Source organism: Ictidomys tridecemlineatus, chromosome 9 (assembly GCF_052094955.1).
Source record: "Ictidomys tridecemlineatus isolate mIctTri1 chromosome 9, mIctTri1.hap1, whole genome shotgun sequence".
Classification (NCBI taxonomy): domain Eukaryota; kingdom Metazoa; phylum Chordata; class Mammalia; order Rodentia; family Sciuridae; genus Ictidomys; species Ictidomys tridecemlineatus.
Window position 1 is genome coordinate 92,914,313 of NC_135485.1, and position 24,319 is coordinate 92,938,631.

Consider the following 24,319-nt stretch of genomic DNA (forward strand, 5'->3'; position numbering starts at 1 on the left):
TTTATTGATTTGCATTTCTAAAATGGAATCTCTATAAATTTCATATGTATATGAAATATGTATATATATCATATTCTTTTCCAAAATTTCATGAGAGAATTTTCCTGAATCTCTATAACATTTCTACAGCCAGGCTTCTTAGGTTTAATAAGGTTTTTGAAAGGACAAAAAATTGTTATGTTAATTTATTATTTTTAATATATTTAAATTATAAAAACAAAAGTTTCTCATATGATAAGACTTGTACAAACATAAAATCAAAATAAAATAAAACAAATATTTTAAACTAGGAAAATATCAGTCAGCAATATTATTTTAATATATCAAAAGATATTATTTTGCTCAAACTCAATTTCTTCTTGAATTGTGAATATGTACTGTTAAAGGTAAATTCTCTTCCATACATTATAAGTTGTACAAAGATTTAATTCCTGATCACTGATATGTTTGAAAACTCCATTATTCTAAAACACAAAGTAGCACAAGTTGGCTTTTGCTTGATACCAAGATATCTTTGTGTATTAAATTATCCTCTGGATGTTTACTTTTAACCTAGAAGAATGAAATCATGTTTATACAATTTTTAAATTCAAAAGAAAAGTAAGCATAATAATTTATGGCAGATTTTCCACTATTGTATACTAATATAGACTGGCCTTTTGCTGTGTCTGAAACAACTTATAAATGGATAAATATGAATGATTTCCCATAAGATATTAGATATTAGAGAAGAAAGCACAAAGCCCACTATAGCTTACTGTAGCAGGACTAATCAGCCCATGAGAAAACTTTTCAACACTCAGAAAATAACTACTAAAAGAATTATAAAGAAGTATGCCCACAATTCACATAATGTTGGAAATAATACTTAGCCTCAGTAGGAAAATTTCTGAACACTCACAAGTGTTCACTATGAGTATTAATAAGGATCGTACCTCAGTTAGTGGGAAAAATCGAAGTCTCCAGCTCTGTGCAAAAATGCTTAAGCAAGATTCAAAATCATAAAATTAAATAAATTTAATGTCTAGATAAATTAATCATGTCCCAGGGGGAAAGTGAAGAATATGTTTAGGGGTACAAAAATAACTAACAGTGAAAACAAAATGAAATTTACAATGTGTGACAATTGATCATACAAAGAAATAGGGAAAAAACAACTTACGATAATAAATATGAAAATAATACAACTGATCCAGAAATGGTGGAGATGACAGATTTCGTAAACAGATATCAAAATCATTATTAAAGTTGAATTGTAAATATTTAGGAAATATCAGGAAAGACTGAACATGTTAAATAGAAATATGGAATACATTTCAAATATGGAAAATACATCAGGTGGAATTAACAGCAGATTAAAAACTGTGGAAGAAAATATGAAAATATGAACTTAAAGAAATAGCGATAAAAAAGTCAAGATGAAACACCAAAGGGAAAGGGGCTGGAATAAAAAGATCCTCAAGTAGTCAAACATAGGAGTAATTAGAATTCCCAAAGTAGAAGTTAGGAAGAGAACTTTGTTGATTCTTTTTAATTAAACATAATATTAGCATTCATCTTGACATCACAATAAAACCACGGAATATAATCTGCTCCAATTCAGTCCTTAGTACTTTATAAGCATAAAGGTGAGATTGGCTGTGATATATATATATATATATATGAATGAAAGGTCAGATTAATCACACTGTTCTTTGTTTACTCTGTCCCTCCTCCCTCCCTTGTCAATCCCCTCTATGCCTCTGATTTTCCTTCTATTTTGATGGAATTCTCCCCACTCCATTTATTTTCTTTCTTTTTGTTCCCTTATTTGGGGCTAGCTTTGGCATATCAGAGAAAATATTTGATCTTTGACTTTCTGTGTCTGGCTTATTTCACTTAGCATGATAGTCTCCAGTTCTATCAATTTACCAACAAATGCAATAATTTCAGTTTTTCTTTATGTTGAGTAATACTTCATTTTGTATGTTTACCACACTTTCTTTAGCTATTCATCTGTTGATAGGCACCTAGGTTGGTTCCATAGCTTTGCTATTGTTCATTGTGCTTCTCTAAACAATAATGTGGCTGCATCCCTATAATATGTTGATTATAGATTTTTTGGATGTATACTGAGGAGTGTGATTGATAGATCTTATGGTAGTTCCAGTCCTAGTTTTAAGAAAAATCTTCTTATCAGTTTCCAGAGTGGTTGCACTGATTTGCAGTCCCACCAACAATGTATGAATGTACCTTTTCAGTACATCCTCACAGAGGCTTGTTATTATGTGTATTCTCAATAATTGCCATTTTGATTGGAATGAGATGAAATCTCAATGTAATTTTGATTTGCATTTCCCTAGTAGCTATTTAACATTTTTTTCCACATATTTACTGATCATTTGTATTTCTTCTTTTGAGAAGTGCTTGTTTAGTTCTTTTGGGGGGTGGGCAGGATTAGGGATTAAACTCAGGGGCATTCAATCACTGAACCCCATCCCTAGCCCTTGTTTGTATTTTATTTAGAGACAAGGTCTCACTGAGTTTCTTTGCACCTCACCTTTTCTGAGGCTGTCTTTGAACTCACAATCCTGCCTCAACTTCCAGAGCCACTGGCATCACAGGCATGCACCACTGTGTGTGGCCTATGTAGTTCTTTTGAACTGGTTTTTTTTTTTAATAGATAAAACTTTGCCTGAATTGTGGAAATTATAAATGTACAGACCTGAGAAGTTAAAAAATATCCAAAGCATGAACACATAAAATTACACCATACCATAGCATATAAAATTATTTTAAATTAATAATAAAAATCATTTTAAAAAACAAAGAAAAAAAGAAATATTATGCACAGGGGCACAGAAATACATATGACAGCAAATTTCTCATCAGGAATAATGTAAGCTAGAAATCATGGAGAAAATTCTGTAAAGTATTAGGATAAGGAAAAACTTGTCAACTAGAACTTTTACCCAGCCAAAACATGTTTCAAAACCCAAAACAACATAAATACCTATTCAAACATAGAACCAGTGAATAAATTCATCATCAGTAGAGTTGCACTACCAGGAAAGTTAAAGAAAGTCATTCAAATACAAAGAGATCCCAGGTGCACTTGAATATACACAAAGGTATAAAATCATGGGAAATGATAACAACATAGGTGGCTATAAATATTTTTTCTTATTATATCAACACAGCCACATTAACATTTATAGTAGCTCAAGTCGTAATAGGTAATCTATGGAACCAATCTAGGTGTCCTTCAACAGAGGAATCAATAAAGAAAATACATATATACATATATACACACACATACATACACACACATATATATATACACACAATGGGAATATTACTCAGTCATAAAGAATAAAGACTTTATGACATTTGCTGGTAAGTGGAAGGATCTGAAGGATTTTCCAATCCCCGTTTAGAACAATTCCAATGTATTCAAATTATTCAAAGATGTGTGAGTATCAACTCTAAAATTTAATTTTTTTGTTTAATTTAATAAATAAAGGAAAATATTTAAAATGTAATAGAAAAGTAGTGAACAATCATACTATGAAAAGGAGTGAGATGGCATAAACATTTCCTATTGAAACCTTATTGTCATGCACTGTCTAATGTGGAATATTATAGGATCTCCATTAAGTGGTTTGTTTGGGTAGGTGGCAGCTGGGATACTATAATATTCCCCATCAGTTTATGCATGAAAACTTATAACATAGCAAATTGAAAAATTAAAATGTTGACAATTTAGAGCAGTGATAAAATTCTGAAAATAAAGGAAGAAAACTTAAAAGTAAATGTGACATATAAAAAACTATATTTCAGGGACACATTATGGGCAATTGCATGAAGGTATTCTGTAAAAGCTAGATGACTCTCATGAGCATTACCTGTATTTTGAAATCTTGCATCTTTCTTAACAATCAAATACCTAACCAATAATAGTTCACCATTTAATGTGTTTTGTTACATTGGAACCATCTATATCACTAGGTGTCTTTGATTGAAAAAGTTGCTGAAATTTTCAAATTCTTCCTATTCTCTGATGAAGGGCATTATTATTATTATGTTTTTTAAAGCGAGTGTGTGCTGTGTGTGAAGAGGAAGTGGTACTGAATTATGGAATAATTTGGCAACAATCCAGCATACAACCCAAAATACATTAATCTCTTACCCAGTATTTGGCCTTGTATCGGTCTTACTTAGTTTTCCCTCCAATGAGAATTGTGGTCTTTACAATTTCAGCTTTTATCAGAATTTCAACATTTTATCATTTGGGATTTTCTCTCTCAGGATTTTACAGAATTTTGATTATCTGGATTTTCACCTTTAGGGATTTTAGTCTTCAAGTATTTTGATTTTTTAGGATTTCATAATTTAAGATTATAGCTTTCAGAATTATCTTTCAGGATTACTATCGGAATCAACACTTAGTATGGGTATGACACCAACTATCATCTAGCCAGCTAGTCTATTTTCTATTATCCCCCATGGACACTGATCATCTTTTCCCAAGCTAGATAATGGGGGACAGTGTGTTGCAATCCCTTCAATCAAATGACATTGAGGTTGCAATCATATTAAACTGATGATTTTCTAACTCGTTCAGAAAAAAAAGTTTATCTCTACCTCTCAGCATGATCAAACTAGCATGTTTTTGAGAGTTGTAAGAGATGAAATGTCCTGTCTATCAGTCTTGCAGTCTCTAAGCCACCAAGTAGCAATTTTAAAATGCTACGCTGCTATGATTTCCTCTGATATGAACCAAAAGATGCTATCCATTAGTGTGTTGGACATTTATAGGAAATTAAAGAAGAAAATCAGGTAAGAGAAAATATAAACTTAAGAGAGGTAATAGCAAAGAAAAAATAGAAGTTAAATGTTAGAATGGATGCATTTTCAACAAGATTATCATAATGTTATGGAATCAAAGGTATATTTTATAAAAGAAGAAATGTATTAAAACATACTCGACTCCTTTTACTCCCATGAAAGAAGAAAAACCAGAAATTTTAGGACTGTGACATCGAGTCGAGAAGTTCTAAAACATGACATCAATTTCAACAGTCTAACAAGCATGAAAAGGTGGCTCCCAGCTAAGAGACTCCCTCGGCCCCTTTTGCCAAGCTGGAGACACTACACTACCTGCAGTGAGGATTTGGGCTAAAACCCTGGAGAGGGCGTTCTGCAATAAACCACTTGATACCAGTTTATCTTGTCACACAATGCTGACTCTTCAGGATAATTTGTAGCTTTGTGCACAGGCAAAGCTCCCACTCCTGTCTGCATAAGAATAAGATCAAAATGCTGTGTGTTAAGTGGAAGAACCCTGGTCACCCGGCAGTCCTTCATTTTCAATCGCTGCATTAGCTCCAACTCTTCAATGCAATCGTTAACAGGTAAAATGCAAGACACACAAAACACACAACAACTGGATAAGAGTTAGATTATTTCAAAGTGTTACCTTAACCCCGATGATTTTGGAGTTTAATTATAAACAATTAAAAAAAAGCACATGCACATTTAGTGTACACATATGTGTATATGTATACAAATTTATAGTGATAAAGAAATTTTTTTGGCCTTCATTTAAAAAAATATTTTATACCACACCTAACTGCTAATGTCATTAATACAGTTATGCTTTGGAGCTATGTGGTGTTATCTGTTGTGTTATGGATATTTTACTTAAAAGTTATCTATTGCTACATAATGGATTGCACCCAAACTTAATAACCTAAAACCACATAGGCTAATTATCTCCTATCTTTTGTGTCTCGGGATTTCAAGCTTAGAGTTATCTGGGTCCTTTGCTTTGGGGTCTCTCGCATAGCTGCAATTTAGATTCCACTGAGAGAGGATCTGCTCAGGTGACCATTGGCAAGATTCATATCTTGTGGATTGTTGGGTTGGGGACCTCAGGGCTTTGCGGATTATTGAGTGGAGGCTGCTTTGGTTCGGATATGGTATGAGTGTGTCCCCCAAGCTTCATGTGTTGAATGCAATCCCCATTGTGAGCTATTAAGTGAGTATATAATAAGAAAACTTCATCTGACTATGGTGCTTAGAATTGTGGGCCTTTGATAAGTGAATAGGGTTAGATAAGGCCATAAGGGCACAGTCATCATCAATGAATCCTGGTGGCTTTTAAGAAGACAGATAGAGCTCAGAAGACACATACAAACACATGTTCCCTGTCTCCATCCATGTGACGCCCTGTGCAGCCTCAGGATTCTGCAAGCAAGGAGGACATCTCCAAGTGTGCCCCCCACCCTGGACCTTGCATCTACAGGACCATGAACCCAAAAGAAACCTCTTTTCTTCATGACTTACACGTCTGTGTTATTATATTATAAGTAAGAGAAAATGAACTAATGCTGAGGTCTTCCTCAATCCCTTGTCATGTTGGGATCTCTGGAAGACAAATCACATCACACCAGCTGGAAAGTCAGATGTAGATGTAGACAGATCAGCAATCACTCTTCTATAATCTGGGGTCTGAAGTAACATTCTGTCACTTTTACCAAACTCTATTCATTAGATGCAAGTTCCTGAATCCAGCCCATACACAAAGGGAGTGGAAATGTGGATCACTGGGAGTATGGAAAAAGCTGTCCACCAACTATTATAAGAAAGTCATAGTCATATACTGAGTCATAGCCAACCTATAATCTATCAGAAGCAGAACCATGAATGACAATAAGTACTGACTGATTCCTTCCAATGTATACTGCATTGGTCCCAGCACTTAGTATTTGAAGATACAAATGATACCGTTGGTCCTTAAGAAAGACAAGTAAATGTTGTAAACAAGATGAGATGAATTTTATTCTATATATACTTTTCCCTTATGAGTGAAAAATATGGTTTATTAAACATAAATATGAAATGGTACATCAGCATATTCAAATTTGTAAAAGATATACTAATGTATTCTTCAGAATTAATGGCTAGGTTTAACTTTATAAACAATTCAGCTCACCACCTAGCAACACAAAGTGCCAAACAATATTATTAGTCTTCATAAGTTGATTTGTTTTGTACCTGCACCAAAGCATATACATTTAACAAGTTCCTGAGATTTTAATTGTATATGTCATTTTCAACTTCCGTTTCTTTTCCATGTGTAAAATGAGCAAATTTGGATATGGCCCTTTGAGCTGTATTTTACTTTGCTTTTCAGCATTTCAAATGAATCTGAGTATGAATATTTTTTAAATGTATATATATTAATGTAAATACAGATTTGATGATTTAATGTATATGGGTTAGTTAATAGCAGATGTTTCTCTGGGATCTTACATTTATAGTTTCTCTGGTATTTCAACAAACATCATGAGGTGTTCTGGGTTTATATTCCACCTCAACTTATTTCTGACTTACTTCAAATATAGCCTTCTTTGCTTTGCATTCTGGAGATTTGTTGAATTACTAATGGTCCTAATATTTTCATGGACTAGCTGTAAGTCCAGGATGCCCTAGGAAAATGATATTTGATTACCTTCCATAGACACAGGACATAGTAAGAAATTTCTCATCGTTATGATTGATAAGGGCAAAATAGACACAGAAAATTTAAACATGGAAAGAACTGGAGTGTTCTCTCTGAAGGACTGGAGGTTCTCTCTGAACCTTTCTCATTTTCATTTTTCTTTAGCATTTCTGCCATGATCTGCATGCTCTCTTGCCTGTTTTTATTCACAATTCAATATGGTTCTCAAAAAAATTTTCTGTTCTTCATCTATAATTCCAAGTAGACCAGTGTCTTCAAATCACTTGTGTGAGAACATCTCCAATGTTTTTTTATAATCGAGTTCAATTTTTTTTCACCATAGATCAAACTGTTGTAAAGCATGATATCTAAAGCTTATCAGGAAGGAGGGCCTTTAAGGAGATCATACTATAAAATGCAGTTCTATATTTTTAGGATACAGCAAGATGGCCACTGCATCAACTAGAAAGAAAATACTTACATTTCAAAAGTAATGTCATTTGGAAGTCATCAGCAAAAGATGGACATTCTAGGAATGGGGACGAACCAGAAATAGATTACATTTCACTAAAATAGCAATTTAATCAAAACCCAGCTTTATCCTACCTTTTAGAGGAATGGAGAAAGCTGCTTTGGGAAGTACTGTCATCTGAAGCTGCTCTGGTTGTTTTATATAGTATCCAATAAGTGAGGGAAAATTTACTCAATAGTCAAAAATATGAGACCATCCAAAACAAGAGAAAAGCAAAGTAGAAACAGAAACATAAGGGATAACATTTTAAAAGGTTAAGAATTCAGACTCTAATTTTTAAAAAAATTGTTCTAATTATTTATGCATGACATCAGAATGCATTTTGGTTCACCATACACAAATGGAACACAATTTTTCATTTCTCTGGTAGTGTACTATGCAGAGTTGTACCATATGTACAGTCATACATGTACCTAGGGTAATGATGTCCATCTCATTTCACCATCTTCCTATCCCCATACCCTTTCTCCTCCCCTCCCTCCCTTTGCCTAATCAAAGTTCCTCCATTCTTTCATGTGCCCCCCCCCCCGGGCTTATTATGGATCAGCATCTACTTATCAGGGACCACATTCAGCCTTTAGTTTTTGGAGATTGGTTTATTTTGCTTAACTTGGTATTCTCCAACTCCATCCATTTACCTGTAAATATCATAATTTTATTCTCTTTTAATGCTGATTAATATTCCATTGTGTATTTATGCTACAGTTTCTTTATCCATTTACCTATTGAAGGGTATCTAGGTTGCTTTCATACTTTAACTATTGTGAATTATTATATTATAGCTGCTGTAAATATCGATGTGGCTGCATCACTATAGTATGCTGATTTTAAGTCCTTTGGGTATAGATGGAGGAATGGGATAGCTGGACCAAATGGTAGTTTCATTCCAAGTTTTTTAAGGAATCTCATACTGCAGAGTGGTTGCACCAATTTGCAGTCCCACCAGCAAGGTATGAGTGTACTGTTTTCTCCACATCCTCGCCAACACTTATGGTTGCTTGTATTCTTCATAATTGCTATTCTGACAGGAGTGAGATGGAATCTTAGAGTAGTTTTGATTCGCATTTCTCTAATTACTAGTGAAGTTGAACATTTTTTCATATATTTGTTGATCAATGGTATCTCTTCTGTGAAGTGTCTGTTCAAACTCTAAATTTTTAATGATTAATGTTTTAAAATGAGAAGACAGAGGGGAAAAGGAGATGAAAGGATATAGAGTTTCACCAAAGATTGACATCTACAAAAAATATATATTTTGAAACACACATTCTTTAACTAAAAAGTATATGAAATTATTAATCAAAATGGTGAGTTAGTAGCAGACAAGACATAGCAGAACCAATATTAGATGTTTCTTTAAGGAAATAATAAAATATATATAAACTGAAGCAGAGAAAGAAAAAAAATGAGAAAGGAATAAAAGAAACACAGGAAATACTCCAATATATCTCAGAAAGCAAGAAGAGGGACAATGAGGCAGAACAATATTAAAACAGATAAAGCCAATAATTATCCAGGACAATGAAATACTCAACCTACAGATTCAAAGAGTAAAAGAGTACATAAAAGAAGTTCTTAGTTTAATCACCTGCTGAATATTAATTTCCAGGACTGATTTTAAATCAAATAGTGCAATAGATAAATTATTATAAAATAAATATAAAAGACAAAGGACATTTGTATTCTCATTAGAAACAATGAAAACCAGAAGTCAATACATGAATAATGCTACAGGAATGTAACCTCATGACTAGTATTAATAAAGCAAAAATGCTCTTTGAAAAAGTCAAAAAGACAAAAATAAAGAGGATATTTATTGTTGGGATGTTTCTGGTAGAAGGAAAACCAAAAGGAATTATATGGCAGTAAAAAAGCAAAAGCTCCCATTTGGAAAAATGAGAATACAGGAGAAAATGAAAAACATTAGAAAATAAATATCAACTTAAAATCTATAATTATAATGTGTTTTGAAATTAAATGATATTATATTTAAAATACAAGTGAACAGCTAATAAAGTCTAGTAAAAGCTATTAAAGCTATTGAAGATACAACATACAAAAAATTATGGAACATAGATAAAACTGTGCCCAAAAAAGAAATGTACAAATTGAAGTGCATTTATCAAAGGTCAGTATCTTAAAATAGCAAATTAAACTCAAGGAAAATAGGAAAAAAATATAACTAAAAAAAATGAAAATCCAAAAAATAGAAGACAGAGATGTAATAGAGGAAATAAATCTAAAGTTGATTATTTTAAAAAATTAAGAATTGATAAACTGCTATCAAAGCTGATAAAGAATTTCTAAAGAAAAAATCAAGATTAAGAATGATAAGTAAAAAATGATAATCTAATATTTTGCATAAGAATAATAAAATTCTCAACATTTTGGGGGAAAATCCAACCAAATTACTTATACTGGATTATTATAAGGTAATTGTTTTTAATAATTTTCACTGAGAGCAGAATGCTCAAGTCTGGTGAGAATGTTGTCGTTCCCAAACTTCTTTTAAACTTTTGAATAGATTTTTCATTTGTCAAAAATAAGTTGAATAGGGGCTGGGGATGTGGCTCAAGCGGTAGCGCGCTCACCTGGCATGCGTGTTGCCCGGGTTCGATCCTCAGCACCACATACCAACAAAGATGTTGTGTCCGCCGAGAACTAAAAAATAAATATTAAAAAATTCTCTCTCTCTTAAAAAAAATTTGAATAGAGAAATCAGGGTCATGAATACTTCCAAAAAGTTACATTAACATATTTCATAATTTAAATGAAAATTCTTTTAAAAATATAACTTAACTGAAGAAATACTAGAAATTTATAAATTCATGGCTTTGTTATTAAATGTAATCAAATGCCTTTCCATTAAGAAAAATGTGTCCAGGTGGCTTTGTAATATGATCATTTATTTACTTATTTATATTTAGTGAGGATTGAACGCAGGACTTTAAATGTCTTAGGCAAGCTATGTCCTCAGCCTTCATCATGTAATTCTTACAAACAACTAAGGAATATTACAGAAAAACATCTAAAATATAAGAAAGAAAGAAGTACCAAGTAACTTGTTTTATAAAGCCAAAAAAAATTTAAACTCTAATAAGACTTGCTCAGGAAAGTCTCTTATATGAATATAGTTGTAAAATACTTAATAAAATATTAGTTTATTAAACCCAATGAGAAAGGCAGAATAAACCCCACCTATTCTGTTCAAAGATCAGTCAGTGCAATTTGTTATTTGGAAAACAACTGCCCAGGGGTCTCATGTTTTTACACATCTTGCCAGCAGAGGTACTGACAACCCTTTTCTAGATTATCTTCTGGAAACAGATGTAGAGCACATAGGCTTAAATATAAAGATAGCATCACCCTGCAGAGAAAAGAGCAGGTGTGCTTACTATCCAGCAAAATAAATGTTGCAGAGGATGAATTAAAATTTTTACATTTTATTATAATATCTTAAAACATTTATTTAATAACTTTTTAAATTTACACATTTGATAAATTCCATTGTTATTATTCCATGTTTATTATTCACTGTACAAGATTTAGATTGTCTAACCTAGGGGTTGTTCTCTTTAAAGTACATCAGTGAATGTTTAGGTATCATCCGGCTTTTTCAGGTTGAACTGAAGCTCAAGGAACCAAACCAAATGTTACTATGAAAACTGTGACTGGGATATGGGGATAAGAAAAGTAGTAGAATGAAACAGACATTATTGCTGTATGTATGTATGTATGTGACTGTATGACCAATGTGATTCTACAATATGTACACTCAGAAAAGTGAGAAATTATATCCCATCTATGTATGATACGTCAAAATATAAAAGTGCATTCTATTGTCATGTAAAACTAATTAAAACAAATAATAAAAAAATAGAAATCTATGACAGAAATAAACTGACAAAAATATGAACAAAAAAAGAAGCCAAACTGGGATTGCTGTTGAATAATAAACCATCCCTGTCTCTGGCCCAGGAGTCTTGTCTTCTGTCAGCATCCATGAAACTGGCAGGATATTCATTACTTGCCAAGCAGAGTTTAATCTCAGGCCCATCACAGTTCCAACAGTAATATAAACCAGAGGAGAAAGAAAGAAACTTTTCTACCATTATCTCAGTAAAAGCAGAGGAAGCATTAATGGTATTAAACATTAATTCATCATCTAAAAATCTTAGTCAACTAAGACTAGAAAGGAACTTGCTGAATTGGACGTGTAACATCTTTTAAAAATAGGTTAATTAGTGAAAACCTTTCTCCAAGGTTGGAATGAGATAAAAACGCAAGCTAGTCATTATTTTACTAAAGGTCCTATCAAGTGCAATTTTACAAGGAAAATAAGTAAAAAGCTTGTGGTTTGGAAGTGAAGAAATAAAAGTGATATTATTCAAAGACAATGTAATGATGTATTTAGAAAATCTAAAGAGTTTATAGATAAGGTATTAAAATCAGTAAATAAATTCAAGTGGTTTATAGGACACAAAATCAAAATATAAAAATAACTGTTTGCATATACTAGCTAAGAATAGTTTGTAATAAATAAAAATGGAATTTATCAAATTTGTAAATTAAAAAATTATTAAATAAATGTTTTAAGATGTTATAATAAAATATAAAAATATGTAAAATGCTAAAATTTTAATTCATGTTTTGTATAAAGAATATTATCCAACTAGAAATTAAAAAGGAACTTGAAGAACTTGTGCTACATCCTACAACACATTGATGAAATATAAAAAACAATAAATGAAGGGATATATTCATTGAAAGAATATATTAAAGGTTCAGTTCTCCCCAGGTGATTCTTTATGCTCAACAAAATGTAATTAAAAAATTTAACAGTTTTTATTTGAACATTGTCAAGTGACTTAAAATTCACAGGGTCATGGAAAAGTTTTTAAATGGCCATGGTAATATATGACAGCGTGACAGTGGCAAAAATAAATAAATAAATAAAAGACAAACATGTCAATGGAACAGAATTATGAGTGACGAAAAAGACTTAGAGTTACCTAATTTATTGCAAAAGTTACACTGCAATGTAAAGCAGAAAGATGTCTTTTCTATAACTGGTACTAAATAAATTAGACATCTGTAGGGAAAAATGTATCTTTCTGTTCCTGTGATTCATAAAAATTAATTCCAGATGGATTGTTATAAAAGGTAAAATACCAATGCTTTTAGAGGAAAACACATGACAGGATTTTTGTGGTTCTGAAATAGACAAAGTTCTCTTAAATATGCTAACCATAAGACAAAAAGTGGTAAATTGGTTTTTATTAAAATTGAGAACTGCTGATCATCAAGGGACCTCATAAAGAACAGCAAGGAATGCCCAACAGAGTGCATATAGCCAAAATTTCAGGGGATGAGAAAACAACAGTGGCTACAAAAATGAATCTCAGGACTACCACAAGTGGTAGCAGAGTCAATTCTGAGATCAGAAACCATGGAGTCAGTATTATCACCAAAGATACTATTGAACACCCAAACAAAATTCACATATTGAAGTAAATAGATAACACATAAATAATAAAACTTATCCAATGATGAAATTCATTCATCATATATAAATACCACCTACAAATAATCAAGAAAAAGATGGGCCATATGGGCAAAAATACTCAAAGAATAATTCATAAAAGAAGAATTCAATTGGTCTATTTACTTATAAATTATTTCATTTCATCAATCATTAGGGAAGTGCAGGTAAAAGGTACCATGTACTACTACTACATGCCCTACCACCTGAATGGCTAAAATGAAAGTGATGGAAGATATTAAGTATTGATATGGATGTAAAAGAACCTGAACTTTCATTTTCATTTACACTAAGTATAAAACCAGGCAAAAACATCTAGGCTGTTAGTCCTCAGGACAGTGGCTCCAGTGGTTGTAGGCATGTGACTGCAAGGGGGAACAAGGACTCTATGGTAGTGTGGTTCTCTTCCCTGGATGCTGGTTACCTGACTACATTTGGCTTAAGAAAATGTATCAAAATCTACATATTTGTATCCCTTTTTTTCTCTTTTCATACAATATAATTTGGTAGTTATAATAAAGCAAAAGAAAACACTTTTATTTCTTTTATAAGTTTCTAGTGGAATCAAAATACTGTAGAAATTTTATACTAACCATTATGTATAAATATATAAGCTATTACACATATACATTGTGTATATATATATATGTATATATATATATATATATATAAAATATAGGCTACTTATTTTTAAACAGAAATGTTGCAACATTGCTTTTTTTAATCTTTGAGTCTACTCCCTTATCCAAAAACATTCTATTGTAATGAAAGCCCTCTACTAATCACTTCATCAAAACCTCACAGATACAATTAGTTATGCACATTAACTTGTAAAAATACCTTGTGGTCATAATTTTCCAAGTACACAATGAATGTTTAAGGTAGAAATATCACTGCAATTATATTAGTCAACAATTAACAGATCAAAATGCATTTTGGTTTGCAAAAATGTTATGAAATAAGTCAAATTATATTAATTTATTATTGGAATAATTAAAGATCCTCCCAATTAGTTTATGTGTCTTCTTTTAAATACTTCATCTTGTAAATTGAGTCAAGGTTCAGCATCTGCTCTAGCCACATTTTCACTCTTATAATATAAACATTGAGAAATCTAATGCATATAAATCAGTAGCTAGAGTTTAGGAATGTCAATGTAGTCTTTGAGCCTCTACAAAGATATATGTCCAAAATCATATAGAAATCTATAATTAAAGTTATTTAAGTCTATTTATTGAAAATATAAATGGACTCTCATTCAATACTGTAGAAAGCAAAGTATTGCAAACCTTACTTGTGAAGCATTTCCTTAATTATTCAAGTCACTCTCAGTATTTCAGGAAAGTCCACCAAATTGCTTTACCAAGGCTTATCAAAGGTTTAGTAATCATTCCTCTTTATAGTTCACTTAAAGATACTCTGTTTTTAGTTAAAAAGATGTGAATCAAGGGTAAGAAAAAAAAACATAATTGGAATTTTGGATTAAGTATTTTGGTACAGGCATATAATTATGTCAAACTTCAATTTCATAATCATTTCCAAGTGTCTTAAAGAGTCACGACCTGAAAACAGAAATAGACACTTGAGAAATATTTTATGAATATATTGGTAATATTGCTATGAAAAAATCAAGTTTATAATCATGCATTTGGTCAGAATTAAAGTAGCATAAGAACTATGAGAAGAAGAAATTGATGTTAATTCAATAAAAATCATTATACAAATTTCAAGACATATTATATTATGGGGATATGTCATCCTATGTTAATATATAAAGAGACTTTTTCTCTTAAAAGTCCATAATAATATTGTTTCTTAAGGTTAGCAATGAAAGAAAAAAAGTATTATTTGGGTCACTGATATGTAATGACTAAGGGTGAGTTCATTATTAAAACTTCCAACATCTTACTATTAAGAGAATATTAATTTAAAAATTAATACATGAATTATAAATGATAAGAGGCTTGAATGATCAAAGAGAATAAGTAGCAACCAAATAAAGAGTGAATACAGATTTATAATATCTGTAAATTTTGGCAAATATCATCCAGAGTATTTTTCTATATTTGTGAATAAACAATCAAGAAAATTTAAAATACTGACTTGTCTTTGATTTATGTTCCATTAAAGATATAATAACCATCCATCAAAGATGAATGTCCACATTTTTGCCTTGTCTTCCTCAAAATCATACAAATTGTATCATTAAGACTCAAGACATAGTCCAAGATCCAGAAAAATGTCTCATCAAATTCTTTATCATGAAAGAATCCAATAATAGGGTCCATGTCTCAGAACACTGAAACTGACCTGTAGTCTTTTTACAAATCTTGAATCCATTACTTCTAAAAGATATACAGATGCTAGCTAGAATCATAGATACACTGGATTACAAAGAGAAAGCTAGCCTGCTCAATAGGCTGTCAGAGAGAGGTAGAACAATTATATTGCTTTCTGAAGCCTTCTCTGGTGCTCTCTATCTCTGGTGCTCTGGTATTCCCTCTTTCAGGACCTCTGCATTCTTTTACCCGAGGTGAGAAATGAAAGAGATAAGACCATAAAATAAAAATAACCATCTATACTATGCAACACATCTGAGTTCAGTTAATCTCAAACATGAACATAGATATTTTGTATCTAATGCCAGAGAGACATGAATAGGATTCAGGAAGACATGAAGTCCTGCTGTGGCATTGCATAAAGATCTTCCAGGAAGCTATATATTGATTGATCTCTTTTATCTCTTGCCTTACCAAATTGAGCAGGTGAGAGAAGTAGCCTTTCTTTGTAGAGTATAAAAAGGATAATTATGACAATTCATGTGACAAGAGAGGTATGATAAAGTTCTCTGATTCTGGGGTTAATCCACACCAGATCAGTTTTAGGAAGGAGTGAATATGGAAGGGGAGAGTCTAAAAGCTGACCCCATTCAATGTTCTCCATGCCCTAATAACATGGATATCATAGCATGGACTGTTGTAGCTGTCTTAGCTTTTTCACTGCTGTGCCTAAAGGATCCGACCAGCACAATTGTACAGGAGAAAAGTTTTATTTGAGGGCTCATGGTTTCAGAGATCTTAGTCCATAGAAGGCTGGCTCCATTCCTTGGGGCTCCAGGTGAGGCAGAACATCATGGCGGAGTGTGTGGCAGAGGGAAGCAGCTCACATCATAGTGATCAAGAAGCAGAGATTGAGTCTCTAATCTCAGATACAAAATGTATACCCATAGCCCCACCCCCAATGAACCACTTCCTCCAGCCACACCCTACCCTGCAGTTACCACTCAGTCCATCCCTATCAGGGAATTGAATCATTGAATGGATTAAGGCTCTACCCAATCATTTCTCCTCTGAACCTTCTTGCATTGTCTCACACATGAGCTTTTGGGGGACACCCTACATCCAAGTCACAACAATAGCATAGCATGGACCATCCATGCCCTCCTAGCAAAAGATTTTTAGAATCTTTTGGAACCTCCAGGAACATGAGTAATCCAGTTTCAATACTGCAGAGTAGCTCAGGTTTGGCACAACTCAAATACAATTCCCACTAAGGCTCTGCCTTTTTAATTTGACACACTGGGCAACATATCTATGTATTTTCAAGTCTTATCAAGGGATTATTTTAAATTAAACTAACCTAGTTAGCATTCTTGAATGTTTGTTGTTGGTTTTTGTTTTATGTTATTTACTAAATTCTTGTTCTTTTGAAGTTAGATTCTCACTGGTTTAGACAAAAAAAAATGAATGAAAGAAATAGAACAGTGTCAATACAGATATCAATAGATATAGTGAAAGTTTATGTTCCTTTTTACTCCTCTAGACAGTAAACTGGACATATCTGAAAGACCAGTGGGGAGGGAAAACAGTTTTTTAAAAACAAACAAGGTTAAGAATTCATCATAATCCCTCTTCATCTTCGAATCCAAATAACAGAGGTCAAGGCTAGCATCTGAAAACAGAAAGATAACTTACTCCTCTTACATATGAGAAGATGAAAAGAACCTGTATAGAGAACAGAGTGTATTTGAGAGAGGGAGCATATTTGTGAGTGGATTAGTTTGGATGGTATTGTATACAAAAGTCACCTTTATTGAATGGACTTTTCAAAACAACATCCACTGGCGTATTTGTTAAACTAGGCGATTCCTGAACCTGTGACAACTTTTTTTCAAGTATTCATATGGTTGTTGGGATTTACATAGATTTATGAATAGGCCTGATTTAATGCAGACTCATAGGCAGTCTCTGCTTTAAATGGGAGCTCCAAGTTTGCAAATGCTTCTTCCAAGCCATTGTGTTTGTTTATCAAAAGCATTTGAGCCATTCCACTTTTCACAATGATCAGGGGACAGCTCCTTACTTGACAATGGTTTTATTTCTAAAGATGATTTATCACAAAATATGTACCTGAAAATACTCTGTCTACACACACACACACACACACACACACACACACATACACACAAATGCACACATGCACATAGCTTACACAAAACATGCTTTATTTATTGATTCTTAAGATGTTCTTAAGATGGATATTATGTGATTATGCTCCAAAATTATTATAATTTAAGGTCTGTAAGAGTTTTCATTGTCAGCAATTAGTATGAGCTGACTTCATACTTTTGATCTAAGAGGTATAAACATACACATTGTGATTGGTTTAACATTGATCAATTCGGTTACTGTTAAGATGAATATATTTTTATCCTTTTCTCCAACTAGTTTCCTCTTCTCTGAATTTCCTATTCATGTTCTCATATTTTCTGTGAGTCTTTCAGTTGTTCCTTAATAATTTGTAGAAGTTGTATATCTATTCTGAATGGCTCAATGTTTTATTTTTATGGGATGTAAGTATCACCCTCCCTGCAGTCCACAGATTCTTATTTTGCTTAAGTTGACTTGGTTTATGAAAGGTTTATGAAAGGCAAATGTCATTGTTTGTAGTTTGGACTTTTGTGTCTCTTTATAAGAAATTCTTCCCTATCCAAAGTCTTAGTCAAATTGGTCTATATTTCTTCTAAGTAATTTTAAATTTTGCTCTTGGCTTAAGGTATTTTGTCCACTTAAAGTTAATTTTAGTAGCACATGGTATAGGTATTTAATTGTATCTTTCTTCATGCAGTTAACTAAATGATACATCATTTGTTGAATCCATTCTCCTCATATTTTTAACATCATCTTTATCATATGCCATGTTAACATACACACAAGTTAGTTTCACAGCTCTGATCCATTAAATTTTTTATTTATACCCTATGCCAATATCATACTCTCTCAATAATTGATAAAATAATATTATTTATAGTTCTTGCTAAAAGTTTTACAGTTTGCTTTTTGATTTTAATCATCATTATTTTAAAAATATTTATTTTATTCATAATTATGATTATGGATACATTTATAATATCATCATACAATTTTGTGTTTTCTACTAAGCTTTTATAATTTCAACAAAATATTTTCTATTTTTTTATTCCCATCTTCTCTTCAATTAATCAAATTATCTTTTACCCTTTTATTTTCTGCCCACTTTTTCATTCTAGAAATTTTCTTCTACCTGAACTGTATCCTTTAGGCCTACTTCGAATAAAAGTTGGAAAAAAAGTACATTTTGTCCTTATTATTTTACCCTCATTCTTGAATGATTGTGCAGCATGGCTGAGAATGCTAATTTAAGGATTGGTTCTCTTTCTAGCACTTTGAAAATATCATGTCCTTATATTCAGGGGTTTAGTTTTGCTGTTAAGAATTTTGTTCCATTCTAATTTCTTTCCCTCTGTAATTTCTCTCTTCTTGTTCTTTTTGTAAAGTTTTGTTTTAAGATTCTGCAAAGTGTATGTTCAAGTGTAGATTTTATTAATGTTTGTCCAGTCTTAGTTTTGCTATTTTCCTTCAATCTGATGACTCTGGTGAATTTTTAATAGATTTGGAAAATTATCAATCATTTTCTAATGCCATCTCTTCCTTTTCCCTGCTCTTCTCTCTGTTCTCTGATACTAGAATTCCAGGTACTTTATCATTCTATCCCATTTCTCCTATTTTCTCTTTCATATAGTCCTTTCCTTTATCTCTTTGTGCTATGATATTTTCCTCAAATAATCCTTCACTTTCCTAATTCTTTCTTTAGATGCTACCAATCCCTTGTCAAACCCGTGTACTAACTTTCCTCTCAAAGTGAGTGACCTTCTCATTTCTAGAGGTTCTACTTCTCTGCTACAACCTCCCGGATCTTTTCCACGGTTATTTCATGTTTTGAGATGATTCCTCATATATAAGTCCTCCAAGTCACCAGGCCACTTCTACATTTGCTTCTCCCAGGAATCAAAACCTGGAGACCTTTATTTTGTTATTGTTCTTCGTTTTTTAATGTTGTTTCAAGTGGGTAGTGTGAAATCAAGGCATGTTTGAGTATGAATTCTTGTAGGAGAATTTTTTTTCTTTCCACCATAGTCTGCTATAATTTTCCTGTATCTTGGTTATAAATTTAATTTTATGAATTTTCTGCATGTTTTTCACTAGCCCTTCTTTTTGAGATCTTTGAAGCTTTTTGAATGTTCTGCATATTATTACAGGGGTCTTAAGTTACATTTTCTCATGCTGTGGTGATTGCGCAAAACCTTTCTTTTCTTTGCCTGAACACAAAGATCCTCTCTAAGCTTGATAACACAACTTATCCCTACCCCACCACCAGAGGGCAGCATTAAAATCAGCTCAAGTGCTTATACTTGGGACTTCAGTTTCTCCCTTTCAGCACCAGATTATTTGGCTTATCTCAGCTATATGATTAAATAATTCCAAAATACACTTTATTCATTGGGTATATCTGAATTAGGAGAAATGTCATATTTGGTTTTTATTGCTTTTTTTTTCCTTATTTTCTCTCAGAGTTCTGGGTTCACCCTAATCAGGTGTTGTGCTCATGGGGGACACACACAAGCGCTTCCAGCTCACTAGGACAATATTTAGGATGAATCCATGTGTCCAAAATTGACTTCAGAAGTGGAAAGCATACCTCTTGTTCCAGAGAAACAGAAAGAGGCTTTTTTCCTCAACAATTGGCATGAATAAGAAGGGAGTATTATGGTCACCTTCAGAACAGAGAATCAGTCAATCAATCCACACATTTATTGAGTGTTCGACTTCAAGTAAATCCCAACTTTAGAAAGAGTGTTCATGAATTTCTACTACATCACTCTTTTTACAATTTGTATATAAATTTGAGAGCCAAAAGACTTTTTATAAATGTCATTTTCTCTTGAGAATATGGTTGCAAATTTTCTTTTATTTTTGAACTTACATGTTGTTCACCAAAGATACCAAATTCACAGTAACATATTTGTGATTTTGAAACTATTATCCACAAACCATAAATCAGAAAACAATTAGCATGGAGACTTTTAATACAATTGCACCATTTTGCTTTTATTCAGCAAAAAGAAAAAATTAAGGCTCAGTATGTAGCACAGGTCATACAAAAATATACACAGGTTTTCAAATAACTGCTAACAAGCAAATTAGCTACTGAATGAAATGGCAGTAGATCAATAATGACAGTAAAACTACAGAGTTCTTGCTGATCTCATATTGTCTGTGAATGCAAACTGTAAAAGAGGTCCCTACAGGCCTCCAACAATAACCTACAAAGAATGAGACACAAAGGGTATTGAGCATAAAGATAGTTCAATTTCCCAAGGCACCCAGCTCTTGTCACATCAAACCACCTATTAGTCACAAACTCATACAACTAAGAATTCTCTGGCCTCCCGAGATTGCCTGTCATCTTGAAGGAGATAATACCAATGAAAGGCACCAGTTTCTTCTGAAACGTGTTTAGTTTATTGTTTTCAATACATCAAGCTATTTATGATGTTGCTATCACATATAAATAAGGTACTATACTCTTAGATTAGAAAATGACACTAATGCGTCAGTAAATGGATAAGGAAAGGTAAACAAAATGAATGTGAACATGAAGTAATATACCAAAAAGAACATGTATCCTATTATTATTTTATGTATCTTTATATTACTTATAATTGCCCAAAAGAGTGTTGATAGAATAATAAACAGTAGTAAGAAATTTAAAATTTGAGAGCTTACAGAGCAATTTTTAAAAATCACTGGTTAAATCTTATTTGGTGGATATAGAAAATGAGTCTTGATAGATATACATAACGTAGATAGGGTGACATAGTGGGTTGATGGTAATAGAGGGGCTGGATTCTGAAGTCAGTATTGGAACACTCAGTAGTACTATTTAGTCTACACATAATACCAAACATCTCTAAGAAGGGTGTAGTTTCACATACTCAGGCAGCAAGATGCAGTAGGAAGAGGCTATAGACTCAACTCTGAACCACTATTGTTCCAAATGGGTATAGAGGAGCTAGTGACGTGCCAGGTGATGGGCTAGTTGCTGTAGGTCTAAAGGTGATAAATTTCTTCAAAAGTTAAGAGTCTATGGGGCTGAGGCTGTGGCTCAGTGATAGAGCGCTCGCCTGGAGTGTGTGAGGCACTGGGTTCGATTCTCAGCTCCGCATAGAAATACATAAAATAAAAAGTCTATCAACAACTAAAATACACACACACAACTTTATATATATATATATATATATATATAAAGTTCTGGGGATGTAGCTCAGTGCCCCCAGGCTCAAACCTCATATATATATGAGTTAGGAGTCTACTGGGAGAAGGCAGACAGGCATTTCAGTTAGACAATAATCACTGAGTTTTGTGATGGTAGTATGAATATGGTGCCATTTGTGCAAGGATGGGGGACCACCCAAATGGTACATCAGAAGGATTCTAAAAAGGCCTTCAAGAGAAGGAAATTCTTAAGTTTGAAAATCAGAAGGACAGAGCTAGATGGAAACCAGAGGAGCCGAGAGCACTCCAACTAGAGACAACTGAAATGGACAGAGCCACTGGAGGAACAGGGCAAGGTACAGAGTCAGGAGGGGTGTGCAGAACTCAAGGATTGTGGGTCACAATCAGTACTTTTACAGATTTTTTTCTCTCTATGATATGAAAATAATTTGAGATTTTTAACAAAAAAAAATCATTGTAAGAAACGTGGAAGGTAGATTGAAAAATACTGATAATGGAAGCAGAGAGGCAATGTGAAGGTTAATGGAAGAGGCCTGCAGCACTGGCAATGGAATGAACGGATTAAACGAGAGACATGGGGAAAGCATGGGTATAGAATTTGGCTGGTAAAGGAGCAATGTCTATAGTCAGAGCCGACGTCTGCAGGGATATCCAATTCCTGTCCTGATTTCACAAAAATTAAGGAAACACAATTACAGAGAATGTTTCACAGAAAAAAAGGGGAATGGTTTTACTTGTGATGAATTTAGTGGAAATACTTAACAGTCAATGCCATGAATAATTTAGATATCAAATAGTTGGCCATCCTTAGTGCATGGTAAGGGCACAAGTGTTACATTTAAATGAAGAGAACAGGCAAGGTCAAGAAAGCAAAGGTTCAAGAAGGGGCCTTTAGGACATCCAGATTCTTAGGGAGAAAGCGGAGGCAAGAGAATCCCAACCTATGGAGTGACTAGCTGGGTGAGGTGGTGCATATCTGTAATTCCAGTGACTTGGGAGGCTGAGATAGGAGGATTGTATGTTAAAGGCCAGCCTCAGCAGTTAAGCTAGACCCTATCTCAAAATAAAATAAAATAAAAAGTTCTGGGGATGTACCTCCGTGCCCCCAGGCTCAAACCTCAGTACCCATCCCCCACAAAAAGATCTGACTTGATAAACATGAAGTAGATTTAACAAATATACATCATTATGAAAGCCAAGGTAGAAAGGAATGTTTCAGAAGAGGAATCAGAAACTGACTGCAATGTTGGGCAAAAGTCAGGTCAAGTAAGAGAATTTAAAAGTATCTAATAAGTTATTTCAATTAGAACAATATCGATGACCTTAGTAAGGTGAATTTTAGTGTAGTAGTCAGATAAAGACAATTAAATAATAAACAGGAAATGAGCTAGGCACAGTAGCACATGCCTATAATTCAAGCTACTTGGGAGGCTAAGGCAGGAGGACAGAAAGTCAGAGCTTGGGCAATTTAGTGTGAACCTGTCTCAAAATAAAACAAAAAAAGGCTATTGGTGTGGCTCAGAGGCAGAGAGCTCCTGGGTTCGATCCCCAGTACTGTGAAAGTAAGTAAATAAATAAATAGGAAATGAAGAATTGAAGATATTATGTACAGACTGCATTTCTAAGAAGCTCATCTGTGAATTAGTACCATAATAGTTATTATAATGTGGCTGAGCCTTTCGGAGTGTTACTCTATGTCAGCTGCATGCTAAGTGTTCTATAGCAACTAAGCCATCAAATCATTAAAAATATGCAAAAGACATATTATTATTCTCACTTTACATAGATAAAACTGAGGCCTTTAAAGATTAAGTCATGTGCCCCAAATCCCACAGTCAAGAGTCACATGCTCTTAACCACTGTTCCGATGCCCATAAACAGATATAAAGAGTTGGAACAAGAAATAGAAAGAGCAGGCCAAGGGCTGGGGATGTGGCTCAAGCGGTAGCATGCTCGCCTGGCATGCGTGCGGCCCAGGTTCGATCCTCAGCACCACATACCAAAAAAGATGTTATGTCTGCCGAGAACTAAAAAATAAATATTAAAAATTCTTTCTCTCTCCTCTCTCACTCTCTTTAAAAAAAAAGAAAGAAAGAAAAAAGAAAGAGCAGGCCAAGGGGAAACATTTTTTTTTTTTAATATAT